The sequence below is a fragment of the Strigops habroptila genome, chromosome 6 (assembly GCF_004027225.2).
Source record: "Strigops habroptila isolate Jane chromosome 6, bStrHab1.2.pri, whole genome shotgun sequence".
Classification (NCBI taxonomy): Eukaryota; Metazoa; Chordata; class Aves; order Psittaciformes; family Psittacidae; genus Strigops; species Strigops habroptila.
Genome location: NC_044282.2, coordinates 37,399,736 through 37,424,159, shown reverse-complemented (window position 1 = coordinate 37,424,159; position 24,424 = coordinate 37,399,736). Strand labels below are relative to the sequence as shown.

The following is a 24,424-nucleotide window of genomic DNA, read 5'->3' as shown; positions in this document are numbered from 1 at the left end:
CTTTGGTTTGTCAGTCATGTTAGTCTTCATCTACTACACATTAGTTTATGACTAAGGTTTTTGAAAATTGAAATACCTTCCTTGAATAAGGCCAAGACTCCTTCCCTTTTCATATCTTTTTCTTCTAGTCATAAAACTTTACTTATGCCCACACCATAATGATCTACATGCTCACCTAAAAAAGGTCAAATATAAATGCAAATATTTACTACACAACCTAATTAAACCGTGACTTTGAAAGCTTTGTATGTTTGTCCTTTTTACATTGCTAATCTTTAATTTTGAACTCTTCGGAGTAGAAAAGGTGTCCACCACACTACCAGTGATAAGGTACTGGCAGATGTTCTGAAACTTTCGTGGTGTTGGAAAACACTAGTCTCTAAAAACACACCAAAACACAATTCAGCATGCCTATTGCAACAGCCTCTTAAGAGAAGAAATAGGAAATGGAAATAAGTAACCATTTTATTTTCCAAGACTAGTCAAGTGAGTAAACTGAAGAGAATGCCATTTAATCACTATAACATACTGAGCAGTCATCAAGCAGCCAGTAAGCTGTTATCTGCAACAAAATTCTACAGCAATTAAACATAAACCTTTCTCTTTAAAGATGTATATATCTGACACGATGTTTTTAGGAAAATGCTTTTAAGGGAAAAGGGATTACAGAGTTGTGGGGGCAAGACAATAATGAATAGAGAGGTAGTAATTTCCACGTAATGTTCATTTCTGGTAGATTCACGGTCTGTATTTGCCAAATAGAACATGTGTCACAAAATCATTAAGTTCATTTACTCTAGCTTTTCAGTCAGCTGTTTTGCTTTTTCCACTGTTTATAAAGCACTCATTCCATTAAGACCAAAGAAAAAAATCTCCATAAACAACCTCAAGAAATGCTCAAAAGTCGATTTCCAGGAAATGCTACTCCTACCTAATGTAATCCCCCCAAATAAATCATGCAAAAACATAATTATTATATTATTAAATAGCACCATCAGATTACAGATAATTGCAAGGTAACCAAGGCAATACCATACTTTGTTACTCATATACCTTGCATTAGAATGGGTGAGAAATCAGATGAAGCACTGGGGTCTATGGGATAGGGTATAAATGCACTGTTTCAATGATGCAATACAAATACTGGGATGACAACTTCATTTAAAGAGATTAAGTGACAGTTCCTTGTCCCAGCTACTTGAAAAAGGATCTGTTTAAACTATGAAATTGAGTAATAGGCATGTAATACATGATAAAATCTTACCATCGTAGAAGCGGGCAATTTACATTGATTATTTCAAATTTGATGGTTTGTAAGATTCATCATTTTAAAATCACTTTCAGCCTTTTCCATGGCAAGTGTTTACTGAAGAGTAAAACACATCTCTCACAATGCCAAATTGAGCAACACCAAAGAACATATGAAATTAAATCTATGTGGGAATTTGAATAGAGGACAACTAATGAAGGACAACTGCATTCTTTGAGAAATTCAGAAAAATGACAGCCTATAACTCAAAAAAAAGACAGACTACTGTAGAGACAGCTGATATATATCAAAAAAAACCACAATGCTGGCCCCAACAAACTATAAAATCCTTCAGGTACTTCCCACCAACAACCCCCCAAAAAAGGTAGAAAAAATTGATAAAGAATAGTTGTGAAAAAGATGACTGAGAAAAATATCGCAACAATACATTAACTAGGTTTTGGTGTTTGACATCTCTGCGACTGTCTAAATGGTTATTTCTCTAACATTCATAGAATTTATGTAAATGGAAAATAAAAAAAACCACAGCAACTTAGTGACTTCACTGCATCAGTCTTCACTAAAAAGAATACAGGGACTACTACCATTAATATTGCAGCTTTTTTTGCAAATAAAGCAGCACATTGAATCTATAAAATTATTTTAAGAACAGCATGAAACTTGTACGTGCTTCGTGCCACAAGCAAGGGCACTTCAGGTCAGGCAGGGATACCGGGATTTTGCTCGCTGGCACAGCTCTGCTTTCACCAACCCCTGCAGAAGCCATTGCTGACTTCCTTAAAGGGCATTGCCCCCTTTCACCTCTGTTCACCCTTCCACAAACACTTACCCACTGGTACCTTCAGGGGTGAACCCTCCAGATCAGCAGGAATGAGAGAAGCTACATGGAAGAGGATGATGCTGGGAGGTGGCTGGGTGGGGAGAGTAGCGGGCTGGAAGGAAGACTTTTGCCTGTGAAGAAGGAGGTGCTCCACAGAAACACTAACACTTCACCATGGGAGAAGTACATGTGAAACCAGCGTATACTGGCTGTCCTGGCATACAGAGAATGTCAGGGAACCTAGTTTAGGAACAGAGGGGAAAAGTCATATCAAAAGCACTGGAGATAGGAGATGAGGGGTGTTACAGGGGAACTAGAAGTAAGCAAAGGAAAATTCATGAGGATATGCAGTCGTGTGCTCCACTTCTACACCCAGCAGAAACGTGCTGTCCTCTGATTTTTTCAGTTCTGTGTTCTCCTTCTATCACTCATCTGCATTCTTCTAATTCATATTTATATTTTAAACAACAGGTAAAAATTAATGGCACACCCCTCATGATGCTGTTGGTCAGCTCTCATCAAGTTGTCTTAAAACTCTGCAAAACAGGAATCCTGAAAGTAAAAAGGTAAAACAAGAAAGAAGAAACATTTGCAATTTCCTCCTGGTCCCAGCCCCACCTACCCAAAAGGAGGGAACTGCTGTTTGTACAGCCCTTGCGTCACATGAGGGGCATATCCAAACTCACTCTTGCTCCGCTGGTAGGAGAAATAATACTGGGAACACCTTCACAAGCTATCATGCATCAGTGCTGGGGAGCACAGGAGGGAATTACAGGGCAGGAATCACCTATGTCTCACTTCTCACAGTGAAGAATTTCCATTCTTCACCAGTGAATGCTACAGCAGCCTTCAGTGTGTATCTTTAAACTTGAAAGACATTAAAGTAATGAAACTATCATATCAGAGCAAGGTTTCTTTTGGTGAAAATCATGCTCCAAGATATATTTCTTAAAAGAATCAGTAAAATAATTGGCAAAAGTTCGTCTGATTTGCAGAATCAAATTGTATTCCCTCAATGGATTGATTTTTCCATCTGTGAGAGTCCTTCTGGATTTCATTTACAACATTGCCTGAAAATTATGATACTGAACTTGAGAACTTCACTCTAAGTATAAAGCCAAATAACTATTCAGTAGTCCAAAATTGACTTATTAATAGAAACCAAAATTAAAAGGATAAACCCAACACTTAAGCAACCAGCCAATAAGGATTACAGGAATTGTCCAGTGTTCAATTTAGTTGAAAGAAAATAATAATGTAGCACTGCACTTTTAGCAGTCAAAAGAGATGCCAAACCAACAACTCCACAGATCAAACTTCTGTGTCTCATTGACATAGTAATTACAGCACAGGCAACAGAAGTGTACTTGAAATTACTAACAAAAAATGCTTGCCCAAGTGCCTTACTGCTACCATGGAGAGACCGCCATTAATACCAGCCCAGGACTTTGCCATTGATGTTGCCAAAAGCCAAAATTCATCACTGCTGATTATGTCCTTTCTATCTCCAGGTTTTTTTTTGAGAACAGAGATATTGTCTCCATGGTGGTCCATGGAAGTGCTCACTGCTTTCTTCTCTGCCCTTGGGAGTTCTCCTGGCTACTATGAGAAGTCAATGGTCCTCATGCCAAACTGTAGCTGCTGCAGCTATAGCACCTGGGTCAGATTGCACAGAGAAGTGCTAAGGGACGGTAAATCTGTCCCAGCACTGCACAGACAATGGGACGTGTGATTCACACTTGCTCCTGATTTACTCTGCATTTACAAACAGTAGCCACGACTCAATGATCTCTATGGGTCCCCTGTAATTCGAGATATCAAGATAATTCTATGATTTTATGACACTATGCTAAGCTATGGGAAAAAAAGAAAAAATCAAAACCAACAAATTTTTAAATTACAATTTTTTAGTCCCTGACTTCTTCCAAATTATCTGTTGCGATTTGTTTGTGGTTTTACCAAACGTAACCAGGAAAAGAATTTATCAAACTGCTTTCCCACCTCTCAGTTATACCAAACCCCTTTTACTACATGGAAGCTCATGGAAGAGAAATCCATACAGCGTTACTGAATAAGTTACACAGATGTTGCATCCAGCAAAAGCAAAGGGTTACAGACTGAAAGAGTATTAGTGAAGACATAGAATATGTGTTGCTGTATTTTTCAAGGCATCCCTCATGGTTATTTCATTTTTCCACTTTAAATGGGACAGTGTACTGCACCCAGAGGCTTCATAATTCTGGAAAAAATTAAAAGCAGTAGGTTGATTGCCACAGGGTGTCAGAAGCAAGCCTTTGGCTCTCTCTCAACTCCACAAAACCATTTAAATTAAAGCTGCAAGGGCCTATCAGGCATTAATTGAGACAGGATACCAAACTGGGTGGACCTTTAGTGTGACTCATTATGGCCATTCTTCCATTCTTCATTGTATGCTTTTTATCTTTGTTTTTTTACATGCCACTTTGATAGCAAAAGGGACGTTTAGAGTGAGCGGAAACAGTCCTCTGGAGTAAAATTGTCTATCTTAGAGAGATCCCAAACAGCTTATTTTACTTATCTGGCCTCTGCTCTGAGCCAGAGCAGAAAGCAACCTCTCTGAAATGAAAGGTTGTGGGATACAACAGGTATTTTTGAGTATCTTTGAGACTTGCATTTCAGGCGAGTTTCTGTGCATCTCAGAGTAAATGAAAGGTAAAACCATAGCAGTGCTACTATGCATCAGGCCCTTGAACTATGACTCACAGGGCAGTATAGTGTAAGACCCTGTTCTCCACCAAAGCAATTAGCAGAGTATTATTTCTATCTTCACCAAAGGCAGGAGGAGAAAGGGGTTACCATAAAATCTGGCTGCACCAGCACATGCCCTGTGAGCACATGGCCTCCTCAATGCACATTCAGTTTCTGTCATGTAAAGGAAGAAAGCTCGATGAAGTTGGGCGGTTGGTGACATATTGACTCACATACATGCTGTGTCATTTTAGGCAGCTTTAACCAATTGGACAGTTCCTGTAATGTATTTCTTGCTTTCTTCTGGGTGATGCAATTTTGCTGTGCAGCAGTATTTGTACAAACAGAGCCACTGATCACCTCCAAATGAGAAGGAAACTGAACCCAGGTTTCTTACACAGTGGACATGTTGTACAGCCATTACTGAAACCAACAGCTTCTAGTCAATTTTTGAATGAATTCAAGGCTGCTAGTGTGTTAGAGGTGGCAAAGGCATGTAACTCCCAGAACAGCTTTGATATGCAGAAGTGCCCACAGGTTCAAATGACAACATCTCATGTATCCATGCACAGTAGAAGAATTTCAAATCTAGATTAAGTTTTCAGTAAGAAATTTAGGTGCCTAAGCAGGATTTTCACTTTGCTTTCAAAATGCCTAAAAGCAGCATCTTCTGTATCTCAAAAGGCAGTTTACCAATGCAGTCTTTCCATACCCAGCTTTCCAGCACCCAGATAAGTATATCATTTTACTCTTCCCACGAATACACTCTGAGGAAACTTTCTATTCAGACCAATTTATGTTCCAGAATAAAAAAATATTTGCTCTTCTTCAGTGCAGTTTTTTCACTATTCAAACTGCAGAATGAGCTGGGGGGGGGTGGGGGGGGGGTGGTGCGGGGGAGGGGGCGAGAGATTTCCTTTCTCTGGAAACCCTGACTTCTCTGCTGCATAAAGATTTCTTCCCGAAGAACCACACTGAGGATAAATAATGCAAGGATGAGTTCCTTCACTTCTTCCCATCACTAGTTAATGCCTAAAAAGGAAGCCAGGAAGGGTATGATTTTAACCTTTTCCAGTATTCTGAGAAAATAACTAGACCAAAGGTTAAAATCTCACCTTCCAAGTATAAATTAACACTTCTCTCCTATTACATCACTGTATAAACATCTCTTAATTAAACTAGAGATCGTTAGGTTTGGCCTACAAAAGAATAAATATTAAAACATTACAACAATAATGACTGAAAAGACATACAGGAGATACTTTGTATTCCCATAACTTACGCAATACTATAGAAACTGTACAGCAAGAGAAAAGCAACCCTGAAAATCCTGATTTATATACATTAAATAACATGGAAAAGCAATGCAACATTGCACCACCTTCTTATATTTGTTCTCTCCATTTTCAAAATTAACGGGTTTTACAAATAAAATGTTAGGGCAATTTAACTATTTATTCCTAACTTATACTATCAGTCCTAACCATTCAAAAAGTCTATGACGTTACTCCAAGTCAATTACTTTTATCAAGTAATACATGTGAATCTGTATTTATTTCACTTGGATTTCGGTCCCATTCTGCATTCTTGTTTTCCACATATTGTTCCTCTTCATTTATTTTTCTTGGTAGGCACAACTGATGAGATTATACTTACAAACATTTAAAAGAATAACAGCATTTCCTGGGAAGGGTAAGGTTACAAAGACACCATTAATTTAGGCTCAGTTTACACAGATATATATACACACACATACATAAATATAAGACTGTATATAAATAGATAAAATCTCCAACAGTGACAAGTACATTAGTATTCCCCATACCATTTCTTTCTGTTTCTATCTTGGAATTAACTATTTCGGCACAATCACCAGCATAATCACATTCATACCAGGAATGTTCTACAACATTAAATATATGATTGCAGAGTAGTTCAAATGAGTTTTTATTAAGAGGGGTCAAGAAAGAAAATTATGTGTTTAAATTACACATATTGTGAGTTTTGGGGGGTTTTTTAATACTTAACTAGTACAGCAAGAATGAAAAGCAGTTGTAAAATTATTCCATTCTGGTCTATATAAGAACACATGGCTATACAAAGTACAGAGAGTACACAGTTTGATGAATTTTGTTTCTTAACCCTGAAATCAAGCTGAAAGCATTGCCTGGACTCCCTTAAGAAGAAAAGGCTAATGGGGCTTTTGCTTGGGGCCCCCTTCCCTTTTCCACCACCTTTGCTGTCTTTCTTTTTACAACAGTGGCAAGGGTGAGAAGCACAGCCATGTTTCCCCTATCTCTAAAAGTCTAAAAGCCTACCTGACAGACAGACTAAAGAACAGAGATCTCCAGACAGCTGGAGAAACACATGAAAAACAGTAAGAAGAGATGCAGGCAAAGACCTATTGCAGCTGAGTAAGTGAGGCTATCAAGTCCATAGCTGCAGGAACTGGAGCTATGCAAGGTCAATGGCAAAGAGACCTGGGTTAGCTGAAGGGGAATGTCTAAGCACCAACAGAAAGTGAATGAATACTGGAGACCTCAGAGAAACAGAAGCATCATATATTGACCGCATTTTGAGAAATCAGTCTCACCTGTCTCTGCATATATATCTGTGGTCCCTCAAGCACGCTGCTGCTGCTCAAACATGGATTTTTGGATTTCTCTCTCAAAGCTCAGTAAAGGCACTAACAACCACTTCAAGTTTATATTTGGTATTTCACTCCTTTGTGCCACTGCCCCAATTTAAATCTCTCATTAAAAATTGGCTGACTTAACAGTCAGAAGAGTATTGCCCAAACTACTGACAAAGCAAACCACTTCCATCTTCACTCCAAAAGACATTTTAGGGATAGGTAAAAAAAAAAAAAAAATGAAACCAACAAACAACTGGTAGTTTAAATGAAACTATCCTGCAATATTATTACAATTTCCACTACTAAAGATATTCAATATAAACAAAATAAACCGCCAGGAATTAGTATTACATGGTAAGATCACGTATTTATAGTTTTTATATATATATATACACTGCATAAAGTATTATGCAGATTATACAAAGGAGCAGAGAGGATTAAAGAAATTATTGTATTTTCAGCAGATTTCAGAAAGAAGGCTTTGTATCAACTGTATAAAGGTTTTATACCAACTTTGATGCTGTACATCAAAGACCAAGTAAGCAGTTGATATATGTTATAACCCAAGCAAGAAGATAGATATTTCTGAAAGCAAAGAACCTTCTTAAGTGGCATGGCCTGACTGTTTATTTTTCACATGATTCGGTAAAGCACAGCAAACCCACAGACTCCTCCAGTCTACAGCAGAGAAATTTGCTCTTCATGCTCCAAGATCTGAAGTCACAGCAGGCTTGTATTTTTAAATGAAATTTATTCTGGCACTTTGCACTTTGTTGGATTTATTCCCATTCCACGAGGATGCTGTGCCAGGTGCTGGCAATTAGTTATTACAGGTTAAAGAAAAAGGCGGCTTACCACAGCACTGGACTGATACACAACTGATTGGAAAACAACATAGGATGGGCAACTTATGTAAGCAACCACAGCTGGCAGCTCAGCGTTCTGCCTGCAACAAATGAATTTGAGGTCTCCCTGGAAAGCGTGATTTCATTCCATCTGTGAAAAGCCCATGCTGCTATTCCTCCATAGAATTCCATAGAATTTTCCCTCTTTGGACAGACCCAAGGAAAATAAAACAGCTAATCAACAGGATAACATCTGACACTCAAATTGTACAGTTGAAGTTAACCTAGCATACAATAATAGCATCCTGCATAAGAGATGTTTGAACTTACTCCTACAGGAAATCAAAAAGTTCAAATTTTGAGTGTGCACATGTATATGTACCTATGCTACCAAAGAGGGAAACAAAAAATGATTTAATACAAATGACTACCGGGAGCAATAGTTTGGGAGACTATTCTGCCTGAGCAAAGGAATGCAGACTTCAATCGGGCCAGTGACAACTGTTGGTAAACAGAAGGAAAACAGACATTGTGGCATGTAATACAATAACTGGAAATTATATATCATAATTATAATTACATGTAATTATACATAATTTAGCAATGAAAGCACTATAGAAATTGGCTCAAGTCTGAGAGAAAGCCACAACAATCTCCAACAAATGTTCATAGAAAGAGGCATAAAGGCAACATAAAAATGGAACCAATCCAATTAAGAATTTCTAACGCAATTTGAAGACTAGTTCACCAGAGATAAACAGAATTGCTCATCCTTTACTGTTGTGAGCTCAGAGTTCTGAGAAAAGCAAGCCAGCCCAGGATTCAGAAACACTTTCGGCGCTACCAAATTCAGCTAGGTCCTGACGCGCAAGGTACACGTTTCCACCAATAACTCCTCACTTGCTTATTCCCCTAACATTTATTTTCTTTCCATCTTTTCATTTTTTAAAAATTTTTTTTTAAAAAAGTGAGGGTAGGGCTGGCTTAGCTAAGATGTTACTTTGCAATGTGATGACTGCAACATCTACTGCGAAAATAAGGGAGCAGCAGTAAGAAATACACAACAGGTGATTTAAAATGTTTGCTAAGTGAAGGAAAGAAAGAAAGCCTATGGGCTCTGTTTCCCTCATGAAAGTAAGGCCCAGCAAAATATCACTTCAAAAAGAGAAGTCATATATTCTGTTTTATCTTCTTGTTCTATTTGTCTTGTTTATCCCTCAGACAGGTTTGGATTCCAGCATCAAGCACAATGGATCAAGACCATTAGCGCTATTATAGAATCACAGAATGGTCTGGGCTGGAAGGGACTTTAAAGCTCATCTAGTTCCAAACCCCCTGCCATGGGCAGGGATACCTTCTGCTAGACCAGGTTGCTCAAAGTCCAACATGGCCTTGAACACTTTCAGGGAAGGGGCAGACACATATTCATTGTCTTTTTCCACAAATTATACTTAACGCTATTCTCATTGTTAATTAAATACTGTCAAATGCTGGAGGAAATAAGGATGATGACACAGACCCCTGTTTTAGCTGAATGTTTCAAAACTTTATTTGAAAGCTTGGTCCTTTACTTGGACTGTCCTCCCTCTTTTTCTCCCATTTCCAGAAACATCAGAAACATTCAATAAAAGGCTAAACAGATGCTTTTTTTCTTTAAAGCAATCTGTAGCCATGGGGAAAGCTGGTTAAAGCCTCTGTCCCAACTTCAAAACTTGATTTTATTGTTTTATGATACTGAATGAATGAATGTTTATTCCATTTAACTTAGTAGTACAGCCTTTAGACTACATATAAAGGTATCACGAAGTAGACTGGCCTTTAAAACGCTCGATTATATGTTAGTATTTTGACAATGATATAAAAACTCACTAACATCAAACCAAGAAAATTCGTATGAGGTATACAGACAAAAAAGAATTTTAGTTTTACCAATCCTATGTTTTTTAAACAATAGGGTTTTGTTATGGGGGTTTTTTTTACATAGTCTTCTTTTTACTGAAAAAATTGACAAGTCATTCAAAGGAGGCTGAGATTGCTGCAATGGAAATAGTAGAAATTCTAGAGGAATTGGGGACCTGAACTAATGAAAACTTTGAAAGAACTCCAGTTGTCTCCAGTGAAGCTAAATCAGACCCTTAATATTTTAAACAGTTTTTTGAGGGAAAAAAACAGAAATTTAGCACATTCATGCTCGAAGGGGAAAACATAAACATTTGGTGTTTCAAGTATATTCAAAATTTGGTACTTGGAGAAACACTCACAGTTCCAGACACAGTATGATCCCAACCAAAAATTAAAACCATGTAAAATTTACAGGCTTAGCTGCTTTTCACCTGCAAGAAGACTAAAGATATTCCAGCAAGTATTCAAGCTCAGTTTCCTTACAATATGATGGCTCTTACAGCCTATATGAAGATAAATATTTTTATTACTTTCAGAAAGTATTAAACACTTTCATGGTCCCTACCATATGTTTTTCCTGCAGTGCACCAAACAACTAGAGACACAACAGCTGCAGCATAGAGTAACTAATGAATGGACAAATAGCACCAAGGCCAGGACTTCCCAGCACTACACAACCCATGTCTCTAGGTATTCCCTCCCCAGAAAATTCCTGTGTATTTCTCTGCTTTCAGCTTTGTTTCACACTGTACCTCCCCTGCTACCGAAACTTTGCCATACAAAACCAATACAACTTCACACATCTAAACATACTGGTGTGTTCTGTCCCAGTCCCAGAGCAAAAGCACATGTTGAACTGGGGAGAGCAGCACTGATACAAGTCACTACGAGAAATCTGACAGGAAGGTCAGATGTCTACAGGACTCCACAGGACCCCTGGAACATGGGGGGAGAGGATAAGGAAGCTTCATGCAGTCCTGGTCAATATTGTTCTGGGGCTGTGGGAGCCTAAGCAGGAGACAGGAATAAAATCGGGTTTCTTCCTCTTGCCCCTATGCCCGACATCCCTAACTAAACGCAGAGCAAGATGCTGGGAGATCTCAGCTGCAGAAGTTATTAAAATCTGGACTTAACAAGACCCTAGCCAGCCTACACTAACTGGGTCTGCTTTGAGCAGAGGCTGGACTGGATGATCCCAGGATGTCCCTTCCAACCTCCATGTTTCCATATCTCTGCAGTTCATTTCCAGTACCCTCCTCCTCACTTTTCAGAATACAGTTTCCAGGGCACTTGCCCTCAAGGTGCACATTCCCTGTCCCCTGAGCACGTCACCCTGCTGCCACAGAGGACAGAACAGGGCTTCAGGGGAGGCCACTGTCACCCCTATCTTGACCTCTCCTCTTGGCAACAAGACCAGCAGACAGGCAAGTAACCAGGAGACAAAGTCTGCGTATTCAGAGTACACCCAGTAGCTACTCCAGATCTCCCCTATCACATGCATAGAATATACAGCTGTATTCCTGCATGTGAGATGTCTATCAAATATCTTCCAGTTTGAAGTCAGCAATGACATGCACCAGCTTTTCAGCTTTCAACTTTCAAAGTGGCTTTTTATTGCCTGTGATTCTTCAACACGTACTAGTAGATTTCCCCCTTTCGTGAGTAACTCCATGTTGTTTGGGGTCAATGTTTTTGTTAACATGTTAAAAATGTTCTTTACGTGTCTTTGTATGTTTGAATTTTCATATATGATACTTCGTAGTTGGATACATAGCTCTGTATCTGTATCATAATTACCGAGCAATCACATTCTTGTTTTATGTTGAGCCGTACAGTTGGTGATACTGTGGTGTGATTCTCCCACTACTAAGCTATCAGAACCATAAGTACCATCTCATCTTTCCCTATGAAAAAGCCCCTGAGCCCTGTAATACTGCTATAACCATTTACCTCCAAGATCTTTGCTTTTTCTTTTCTCTTGCCACAGACAATCTGTGCTATGGGCCACTTGTTTAATCTTCAGACATTCAGGATTTAATAGTACAATAGGAGTACAACTCCAAATCTCCAGGACGCCATGAGAACTACACTAAAGTCTGGGAGGCGTTTGTTTTTACAATTACAACAGTCACGGTCATGCAAGTTTGTTATGCACTTGGAAATTCTCAGAAATCTCAATGTTCCAAACTGCAAAAAATTATTCCTCAGCCGTTGCAGACAATTCCCTGCAAGCTGGCACTGCAAGGATGGAGTGGGGATGGAAGGCAGCATCCTGTTCCATCTTGCCAGGTACAGCACATGGGAAGAAGGCAAATTCTTTCCTCCCACTCTATGTCTATGAAGAAATCTTCAACATATGGGTCAGAAAGTCATCTGGGCCCCAGAGATGAGATTTGCTACTATACTCAGCAGTGATCCCAGTCATAAGCATTCATCACCCACACACCTCCTAAGTTTCCATCAGGGAACCAGTAGAAAAAATGCACTTCTCCCCCTCTTTTGAGCAATAATTAAATATTATTTAGCATAAAGAGCATTCTCCCTCAGAATACTCTGACAGATTATATACTTTACAGTATTACAGCACATACAGTAAAGAGCTGAAGACTTTCCCATTCTGCCTTCTTCATGCCATTCCACTTAAAACTTTTCTGTTCAAATGAACAGAGCAAGCAGCTCTGCCCTTTGTTTCTTTTTTACATTAGGGGGCCTAGAATTTGTTAGTAATTCAGGAACATCACACTTCTGGATCAGCCACCTGTACTTAAGTTAGCTTTCTTGCATAACGGGTGTATAACTTACCTTTCAGAGAAGAACCACAAATTAAAAAAACAGATTTTACATTATCATAAATTTTAATATATGGTTTTCAAAACAGTGGAAGGAGCACAATGCTATTATTTGTGCCAGAAATTTGACATTTCTGAAGATGCCAGATGCACTTTCAGACATAATCCAGAGTTATTCAAGTTGAGATGGGCTTTTCTTTTTTTTAAGTGATAAACTGGTGCTCTTAGAAAAATGGGCAGATCTGGGGTTTGTTTCTTTGTTTATATACAGGAGGGAATTCTAATATACTCTGTGTTCCCAAAAACACAAAATCTTGAGCATCACTTGCACTGTTTCAGAGCAAACACAGTGTTTCCAGGGTTTATTCTGGCACTTGAAGCTAAGGATCAAAGCTGGACAAAAGCACCATGCATACGGTCTTCGTGACTTCATACAAAGAAGGCTTGCAGAGATAAATTAATCTGTTAAGTGTCAGTTCAAATTTGTATTTCTTACAGTAAATGAAAAGCCATGGTTTAAAAGCATTACTAGCACAGATTCTTTAGATCATGGTATTCTGCAGCCTCCCTTTTTAATTGTATCGAATCCTTAGCCTTCCGTAAGCATTCCTAAGAGTTTGACCATTTCTCACCAGAACACTAAAGGTGCTGGAGATAATAATAGCAAGTTTTAAAATTTTTTCTCTAGTTTATTTTTAAATAGTCAGTGCAAAGTAGTTAGTTACAAAATGAGGTGCTGTTAGTGCTTGTCATGGTACAAGCCAAAACCTCCAGATTCATCAGAGTTCAGTGCCTGCATTTATGCTATTAAGTGCCAACATAAAATCATTTCATTCATATTTGCTCTCTATGATGCATGAGATTCATGCTCATTTCTAAATTGTGGGATTCATAAACTGTCAAAAATATTGTAAGCCAGCAGCATGAACATTAAACAAACACAGAACAAGATAAATCAAAAAAAAAAAGAAGTTCCAGAACCAACTTATCCAACATATAGCAATAAATAATTTGTTAGACAACATACACAAAAAAAGAGATCAAAATGGATCCAGCTGAAGAGTTTCTAAACATATTCCCTTATATATATGATGTTCCCTGTCTATGGAGTTTCCTTCATAGACAAAGTTTTCGTCAACTTAACTAACATGAATTAAAAAAAGACAGGTTCAAAATTGCATTAAAGCTTTATTCCTGTATTTCAGTCCTCTAGTAAGCTAAGAGATAAGAACAGGGTACAACTAATAAGTACCGAACCCTCTGTACCATAAGGTGACCTCCTAGTGGTGAAGGGTAGCCTGGAGTCAGGCACAGCCTTTGCTGGGCAAGTCTTGTCCATCAGTGCTATGGAGCATCACTGAGTGAGTGTCAGAGAGACACTTCTTCAGCTCTGCTCAGAGACATCTTGAATAGCAAAGCCCTAAAGAAGCTATTGAGTGTGCTATTGCTCAAAGCAGTATGCACTATGCATTATGAATTTTGAGTATTTTCCACAGCATCAAAATATTCTCTACTTCTTGGCCTACCCATTTTCAGGAAAGAAAGGCCGACTCCTGTTTAGTCAAACAAGAAAACAGGCTAATGATTTAAAGTGATTATATATTTACTTAAGGTGTCAATCATCCATACTTGAGTTCTATTATGGTGCTGGCTGAGTGTAATTTCCAGGATGAAATCACCATAGAACAGAACTTTCATATCACTGATTTCTGAGCAGGATTTCATTGCCTACAGCTGCCCGACTTTCCAAACACATCCTATAAGTGATTCTGCAGGAGCAGAAGATATATATAACCCCAGCTCTATTTAAAAATCAGACAGAGTGAACCAGGAAACTAATCCAAAACTGCATGTGGTCAAGTAGCAAGGAGCAGACAGAATCAGGTCTCCTGCAGAGCACCAAAACTTTTGCAAACAAAATGCTCTGTACTGGACTGCTCCAGGACAGTTTTGCTGAATGCCTTTTTCTTGCTACTTCAGGTAGCACCAAACCAGGAACTGCTGATTACCTATAGTGAGTACTTAGCATAAGCAGGTATACTTACGCATACACAAAGAAGAAATTCTCCTTTGCAAGAAACATCTCTTCTGAGGGCAGATACCTTGTTTAAATCAGATCAGAAAAGAAAAGAGATAAAACAAATAGAATGCCTTTACTCTTCAGGAAATAAAAATCAAGCTTTTTTCTTGGTACTGCTTGGCTTCTTCAAAGACAAGTATGTGCTTCTGAAAATTAGGTGCAGCTTTTCTCTCTTTTGAGCTCCTTAACAAAATCCTCTGCATCCTGACTTCTCCCCCCTCCTTTGGCAAAATTTGTCAATGTTCTTTTCAGCTGAGTCATGAGCACGCCATGACCATGTGAGCCTCTTTGCACAGCAAATGGACTTAATCACAGGGGCATACAATTACATTCCTTTCTCCTCATTGCAAATTCATCAGGGAATAACAAATACAAAACTCCATTGTCTAGCGCCTTAAAAAAAAAAAAAAAAAAAACACAAAAAACCACACTGTTATCCCTATTCAACAAATCTTCCTTCCTTTCCCCACACCTCATTCTTTTCCATGTCAGTAAAAACCAAGAAATTCCTTTATCACTTTATTTTCTATGATAGTGCAAGAGTATATTTTTCACAGTTTAATACATTGACAGCATTTAGATAAAATTTATCATTAGTGATTTCTCTGATTTGTGCAATTCTAAATGGGACCTGAAGGATTCACAATTTTGCTTTTCAGGGATAGGAAGAATCTTCTCCAGGTCTCTTAACTGCCATTATTTCCCTGTTCTTTTTCTTTCCACTTCCAGCCAGAGCTATTCAAAACACTTGCTTTCTCTGCAAGTGACAGAGTTTCTGAAAGAAAAGGACTTCTTTTCAATAGGTGAGAGTTTCCATTTCCTTTTGGTAAGATAACTAGGGGACTTGACTCTGAAAATTCCCCTCAACATATTAACACCTTTATTTTTGCATTTCCACCTAAAGTTTCCTTTGGTTTAAGTTTCTATGAAAAGCCCCACTCTTCACATAGCTCCAATGTTCTTGGCTGTACTTTTCCACACAGTTCTATCTCAGGAGTTCATGGTGAATGTCATGGTGTATCTCAAAAGTTCTCTCGCTTCCGCCTGCCCAGTTCCCCTCCCTCCTAATGGAAACATTTTAAACAAAATGTGATAACTAGACAGATACCATTCCACTTGGGAAAAGGGAGCACACAGTTCCTTACCAAAACACTAACATTCAGTTCAACTTATATTCCTCCAGGAATGATCTACTTTAAGTCTTGTGGTATCAAAGCCAAGATTTTAAGAGCTGGAGATTCCCATGTCCTCCTCCCATAAGTAATCAGTCCTCCAAATAAATGGAACTTCAGTATTCTATAACTTTCCCCTGGGGTTTTGACTTGGGCATAAAGTCTAATCTCAGAGAGACACTTCCCACAAAATGCTTTTCTGTTTTGAAACATTTCCCACAGCCAAAGAGGGAATGAATTCACAACCCTAACAGTCCAGCAATGGTCCATTCCCATTTTCAAGTCATATTCTACATAATTCACCCGCTATTTAAGTTATTGCACAGATGCCCTGTGTCCTCTTCACACAGGATACTGCAGCAACGCCTACAGTGTTTATTTTCTCCTCTGCCTTTTTATTTAACTGGGAATATGCTATCATCTTCTCTACTTCCAGTGAGGAAAGGGGAAATAGTAGGAAACCAGGGTTAGATCCGAAGTGCAAGTAAGCAGGAACATGCTGATCTGGTTAAAGAGAGCTGCAATTAAAGGAAAAGACATTTATTGAAACAGCCTTGCTTAGATCTCTGTCCAATAGTCTGTCTGGACCAGAGCTCCAAGAGAGCCATCCAGGAGATCCCAGGTGGTTAAAAGACTAAGACAAATAAATTACTACATTTGGGAACAATGAAGGCAGTAGGTACTTTTCTAATTGCACCTGTAATTTGAACCTTTTAAGTGTCTGATATCAGGAACAGAATTAAAGTACCACTTCATACGTCTTTGCTGAAATGTACACATTCCACTGATAATCTAGAAAGCTCATCATGAAACTGTGTGGTCCTTTCCTGGCAGCTCCCCTGCTAGGTTGGCAAAAGTTCACAGAATTTGGCACAATTCAGTGAAACACAGGTTATACCACAAGATTTTAAATTGAGCTCAATAATCTGGTATTTTAATAAATTGTACTGTTGATACAGTTATGTAATGTTATCTTGACCTCTCCACATTAAATACTGCAAGGTCTTTGGAATTAGGGAACTCATAACGGGGTGAGAACTGGAATTACCTACTGAAACCAAAAGAAGCACAAGGTACTCTTGAAAACAGACTTCCCAAGTGTCTGTAAAAGGCTGAGCCTAGACATACTCCGCTGTTATACCAACTGCAGCACTCTTATGTGTCTTCAAATCACTTTAACTGGGCTCATTTTTATATGCTGCAACAGTTTTCACTGAAAAAAAAAACCAAACTTTTGGAAACCATTAACTCTACTTAATGAAGAAAGTACAGATTGTTATAAAATATTTTGGAAAATACAAGCTAGTATGCTTTAAAAATTGTTGGCTTAATCTCAAACTAGAGCTCAGGGGTTTTTTTTCCACTTTCTGTTGATGTAGGATATAAATGAGTCCAGGCAAGTTAGAACATGTTTAACATCACCATGGCTCTGCAGATTTACACAAAAGAAAGGGAAAAATAATTGGCAGTTTGGATAATCCAAATCAATACATTTGATAAATTGGTACTGAATAAAAAAAAAAAAAAAAATAACTTTGGGTAGAGTAAATGGTCTTTAAAATACACAAAAATGTTCTGAGCTAACCAAGTATCACTGTTAATGTACACTCCAATCACAGAATTATCCACAGAAGTGTCATTCCAACAACTCAGTCTCCCCTTTTCAGAGACAACCTGGATAAAGATGGTTTTCTAGAATGTTCCACAGATGAAATCTTTAAAAAAAAAAATCCTACCAGTTTTGTCCCATCAGTAAATATACAGCATGCTACAGCTGCTTCAGCCATAGATACACCATGTCCGCACACACATGTTTAGAGCCCTCCCAGATGATTCCAACTTCCCAACTAAAACATACAAAATCCCAATGATGACTTTTTTGTTCAAGGTCTTCTACACCTGCACACTTGTAAGCCAGTAGTCCACTTCTACCAGCAGATTTTACCTATGCCAAAAGAAGACAGGGGTGGCAGAGCTACATCCCAAACCGTTTATTAGCATCTCCTGTTTACACAGCACTTCTGCCACCACCTCAAAGGCAGAGATGAGTACACGTGAGGCAGCAGCAGGACCTGCCATACCCCTGTGCCGTACATCTCTCTCACTTCATGCAGGACTGCAAGAGAAGCAAACCTTGCTCTTCGAGCTCACTGAAGTGCTGTCTTCGCCCCTGCACAGTCCCCTTAGCTCTCTGCATACCTCCCTTTACTACCTTCCCAACATCCAGAACAAATGACAACTGAGACCCCAGCCCTCTTCCCAAAGCCTGGGAAGGGGAGGAGAGTTGGCAGGGGCTAACGAAAAGGGAAAGGAAAACTATTAGCTTGAGGAAAAATGAATGGCTGCAGAGGTGTAAGAGGCATCCACAGTATGGGACAGTAGAGAAAACAATGAGGAGAGCTGGTCTGGATGAAGTGTGTGAGGGAATAAGAGAGATCCTGCTACCACAAAGCTTCGGCAAACCCTCCCAGTTCTAAAAATTCCCTGAGCCCTCCTCATACCTCTGTCCCCGCATCAATTCCCAGAGGACCTCCACCTCTAATCCCACAGCCAAAAGCAGATGGCCCTTACAGACACTTCTCAACCCCTTCTGCCCTAGGAGAGCTGCAATTGATCCCAGCCCCTCCTTATCTTCCCCCCTGCAATTTCCAGAAGCCACTCATTTTGCCACATCAGTATTTATTTCTGTCTATACTGCGAAGATGCCTCCAACCCCTCTTTGTTATTGTTTCAGCATCTCATGCCTCAAACCAGAGCTTCAGAGCAAGCTACTGCTGGAACTAATCATGGGAGAAAGAAAAATCTTGGAATAAAAAGTCTGAATTGTGAGGAGGACTTAAAGTACTAATATAAAAGGCAGAAATTTAGATATTCTATGTGCTAACACAGTACTCTTAACAGGCTTTGAACTCACAGAGAATTGAAGAAAAATGTAAATCTCCCACTGGCATGAATGATAGTTTTCTTTTTCAGCACATCAAGTTTAAACAAACTTCCCTGCAATTTTTGCATGCTCTTAGTTATAAGAGAATGTGTCTCATTCCAGTGTCTATGTGTTTTACTTAGAGCAGCTATTAACTTCTCACTATTCAAATCCTGTTTTATTACAGCATAAAACACACTGATAAAGAGATCAATTACTCAATCCAACATTGAAACAATATAAATCACGCAAAATTCCAAAAGGTTGACATGTATTTACTTTGTACTCTTATTTCCATTCATAATATTATTCAGTATGATCAACACTGCTCATCTCCCTGGTTTCTATCTGCTGTTAATCACGAATAGTGTGCCTGACATCTACCCTGGAAGGCTAAATCAACCAGTGCTGCTTTGGAACAATGTCTGTGCAGATTAATGGTAACTTAGAAAAGTTTATTTTGTAAATCTCACAGTACCACAGAAACTAGAGAGAGGAAAAAAGTCTTTCAAGCCATTCTGTCTATGCCACCCCACAGGTCTGAGTTTTCTTCTACCATATATCGCTTTTTCCCACTGACAGTCCAGTTCTAATTGAAGCAATACAGAAGCCTGGCAGGACCCAGCCTATCTTCATGGGCAAAAGCAGGGAAGAAACACCAAGCCTCGATTACTATCTATTTATTTAACAAAGCAATATGTATTGCCATGGTTTAGCAACCTCCTTAATAATTTTCTGCTTTACCCCTAAATTTTATATTCCGGACTAGTAGAGTTTACTACTTACAAGCAGACCCCAGCTGATGGAGCCTTCTGCAATGCAAGGATCTGTGTGTGGGTGCCACTGGGGCTCAAGGAGGTGCACTGGATTCTTCAGGCAGAGAATGCACATGGGGCATCAAACCCTGCACCCCTACATGCTCCAGCACAATCAAGCCAAGGACGTGCTGCAGAAGGACAGGGTGCTAAACCACACACATCTCTATTGCAAAACAACTCTTCCAGAGACCTTGTTGTTTTGTTTAACTGGGGGAGATAAACTCTCCAGCAATCTCATTGCGACCATCGCCCTGGGACAAATGCCAAAGCTTGCCTTCCAGTCCCTGTTGGCTCACTGTAAAGCCTACATCCTTGCATACTTCAGATCACCACTACTGTGATCATGGGTAGATTTCACATATTCAGTGAATCTTTGAAACACATCAGGGCCCTCACAGCACTAACAGGCCTTTACTGGCCACTTCCCACAGCCCAGAACCCCTTGTCAGCCCCCTGGGACCATCAGCCCCTACCTAGTGACGTCACAGCAGGGCTGGTCTACAGCTCCTCACTGCCTTACCCAGATACCGACCCTGCCGAGCAGGGCTCATCCACAGAATCACATCCCAGCCTTGCCCCAGGAAGGTGCCAATGCCTGGGGCTGAGGCTGCCCGGTGCCCCTGGCTGCCCTGCTCCTGGCTGGGGCTGTGGGAAGGGCCCTGGCTGCCAGTACCTGCCCTGACAGAGGTCCTCCCTCCTCCATGGGGAGCTCCCGCTGCTGTACCTTGACAAAATGTGTCCCTTCAGATGATTCAGAGAAACTCTGATGACATATAGGGCAACAAACTGACATCAGGCACAATAAATGCAAGACAATGCATTTTGTAAGGTGCAGTTTGGTTTCTTTGAGCACTCTAGACTACCCACATTGCCATGGGTGTGATGGGAAGCAGATGTCACGTGAATAGCACATCTTCAGTGGGGTTACTGGGCTTTACTGGGCTCAGCTCTAGTCATGCCAATTCGAAGAAGAGAAAAAAGGCAGAAACAAAGACATCTCAATAATGCAGATGACTTAAGAGCATTAAAAAGGCCTTGTCTTGTAGAGAGACACTGGAAAGATTAAATCAGCTTTATTCAATGCCTCCCTAAAACAGTAAGGACAGAACAGAGGGACACAAAATAGTAAGTAACCTAGAAAGAGAGGTTAGGCCTTGTCTGTTCCCACTCTTATAAAACAGCATTGTTCAAAAAACTTAAGTGATCTTTTTTCAGACTGTGAGGCTACTTTCACAAGCAGTTGCTGAAAGCAAAAATTGTGGTAGCATTTTTAAAAATAATTAAATATGTAAATTGATAATAACAATACAATGAATAACTCACTAAAATAATAAAACTTAAGCAAAGCAGCAAAAACCTGTATGTAATGGAGGTAAGGAAAGAAAAATATCAAGTCTCATTCCAGCCATCTATTTCAGTTGGGCTCGTGACTGGACTAGGCACGAAACTTGTTTAATGCAGTAGGAGAAACTACATTTTTCAAAGTATCTTTAAGAATTGAATTATAATCCAAGTAATTTCAAAGATTACAATCAATCACAGTCAAAATAGAGATAAATTAAACTGAAGCAGTTTTGCCTCATGGACTGCCCGAGAGGCACCTGTATTACCGAGGACCTGAAGGGAGCAATGTGATACATTGAACTGTACTTTGAAACTCAGCTCAAATCTCCTAATATTTACCCATAAGCCAATTTACTGGTTGTGATGGTGCCAAACCAAGATGTGATGTTCTTTATCAGATCATCTACCACTGCTCCTATACTTCAGTTGCAAATGCAGTTTGAGCAGAAGGAAGAAGAATCATAAAATCTAGTATAAAAGTTAGGCAGGTGAGTGAAATATAAATGGATTACTGAGCCGTGTTTATCTTAAAAAGCCACTTCTTTGACATGCATGATCATCACCAAGAGTGTGGGCTCACAGGCTGGCTTCCTGGTAGCTTCTGACACCCCTGGAGCGATCATGTAGTGTCTCCCACAGTAGGAAGGCACGGTTACCCTTGCCTTAAACAGTTCTGGTAAACATTTGTCAGATCTGATCTTAAAAAGCTCCAGTGAAGGAGATTCTGCACCCTACCTGGACAGTCCAGTGCTCAATCACCTGTACAATGAGACAGGACTTTCCCTACCATTTAATCTCATCTCTCCTGCTGCATCTGAGCATGCTGGTTCTTGTTACATCTCCACTGAATGCGCAGAATGGTTTGTTTCCCACCACTCTACAGCAGCCAATTACACAGTTGAAGATTGTTATCACATCTCTCATCAGTCTTTTCCTCCCTAGACTGTAACATTCCAGTTCTTTCACCATTTTCTCATATGTTATGTTTTCCAAATCTTTGATCACCTTTGCTACTCATCTCCTGCCTAACTGGCAAGACTCTGCTGGAACTGTGGTGTCCAAAATCCCAGACAGTACTGACCAGTCACAACTGCCAAGAGATGCCACCACACACCTGCAACACTCCTATTATGCATCCCAGAATGATGTATGTCTTGCTTTTGCACATCTTTAATATGCTGTATCCTATCAAGTCTTCATGCTGAAAACTAAATTTCCTAAGAAAAATACTTAGCATAGTTCTTCAAATAAATATTTTGTAATGATTCTTTAGTTCAGTATTATGCATTTGAATAAATATTTGAGAGATATATAATAAGCATCCCCACAATCAATACAGTTTGGGTAAAGCTTCCATGTAAATTTACTAAGTTTATTATACTCACAAGGCTTCCTCAGGTGCCCGAAAGGTGGAAGACTTTCAGAATTAATCAGTGGACTGCTCTTCTAGCCCGTGAAATCCTTGAAACAGAGACCAGATCCTTTCAGCACTGTAAGTACCATCCACATCTAAGCATTACACAACTGAAGAGCGGTAACCAGAAGCATCCCACAGAGCAATTTTTTTCCTTCTAGGTATTGAAACAAGTATAATTGCAGTTATTAGGAGCCCTTCTACTTACTACTGTAAAGTCTGAGCTCCGTGCCACAAACTATCAAAGAAGTTAATACACAAAGTCAGTTAACTCGTTTCATGCGTGATACGAGAATAAAGCAGATTTCTGTATGGCACAGAAGGATGTAGCATGATATAACGGGTTTCACCTCGTGCCAAAAAACAAGTGAGGACTTCACGCTAGTACAACCCGCCCGCACGCACACCAACCCACATCATTGATACCGTACACTTCAAGCACCTCGTTAAAAGTGCGACACGGATCTCCCTGTCACAGACCCGCGGCTCTCTGAGCGCGCCTGTGCTCCGCGGGGGCAGAGCAGCTGCGGGGCGGGGGCCTGTCCCGGTCCCCCCCCCCCCGCCGGCCCCGGCTGCCCCTGCAGCCGCCCCGCGCAGAGGGAGGGGAGCCCCGAGGGGGTGAAGCGCGCCGGGGATCCCACCTTCCCCCTCCCCGCCCCCCGCGGAAACCCGCTGACCTGCAGGCGGCCGCACACCCTTCCTCCGCCGGCCGCGGGCCACACCTGCCGCAGAGTTCTGCTCGCTGCGGCGCGGCTCTGCCCCACGCCTGCTCGGCGGCGGCCCCGGCCCGCGGGAGCCCGCCCCGCCCCGGCGGCAGCACCGCCCTTGCACGCCCCCGCGCCCCGGCATCGTGCCCCGGGATGGCCCCGGTCCGAGCCCGCCGCTTTGCTGCGCCCCTCCGGCACCTCCCATGCACCCGCTATGTACCCGCGAAATGCGCGGCCTCCCCATCCCACCCGGACCCCGGAAGAGGGTCAGATAGGCTTTCCCCGGTCTAGAAGAGCATCCTTACTCTGGGCTCCATCTGGAATTAGCAAATTGTTTGGTACAAGAGGGGCAGACCGGTAGTCTAAAGTCATTTGGTGACAATGGACTGTCCATTTCAGAAGTACTTGGTTTGGGGAGTTTACTGCAAGATTATTTGGCCATGCATCTCAGTGCTGATGTTACACATGTGGTTTCACACTTTCTAAAGTGATGAGGGTAGATTTAGATTAGCTATAAGGAAGAAGTTCTTCACTGCGAAGGTGGTGAGACACTGGCACAGATTGCCCAGAGAAGCTGTGGCTGCCCCATCACTGGAAGTGTTCAAGGCCAGGTTGGATGGGGCTTGGAGCAACCTGGTCTAGTGGAAGGTGTCCCTGCTCATGGCAGGGTTGGAAATAGGTAATCTTTAAGGTCCTTTCCAACCCAAACCATTCTGTGATTCTATGAATCTATGATTCTGTGCTGTCCCACAAACCTCCAGTAATCTCCACACAACCCTTTCAACCACATCCACAGTACTAGCACTTATACCAGAGATCAGGTGCAGAAGCCCTTTTCTGTCCGTGCAAAACTCTTGGCGCTTGTTACCCAAATGCCTCCCTCACCCTCGACCCTTTGGACAACACACTGAAAGGTGGTGGGATGGAGGAATAGGTCTAACCCTGCAACTGCAAAGGCAATGCCCAGACAGACACTTT

The 24,424-nt window shown here is 40.6% G+C and overlaps 1 protein-coding gene across 1 annotated transcript in view; it reads right to left on the bottom strand.

Annotated features, from left to right (window-relative positions):
- COL21A1 (collagen type XXI alpha 1 chain) overlaps positions 1-23,454 on the bottom strand; it is a 107,191-nt gene extending 83,737 nt beyond the window's left edge. Inside the window, exons 1-2 of the mRNA XM_030490800.1 lie at positions 23,417-23,454; positions 22,711-22,786 (exon numbers count right to left, since the gene is read on the bottom strand). The gene's annotated coding sequence lies outside the window, so the exon portion shown is untranslated. The remainder of the gene's footprint in view (positions 1-22,710; positions 22,787-23,416) is intronic.
- Between the last annotated feature and the right edge of the window lie 970 nt (positions 23,455-24,424).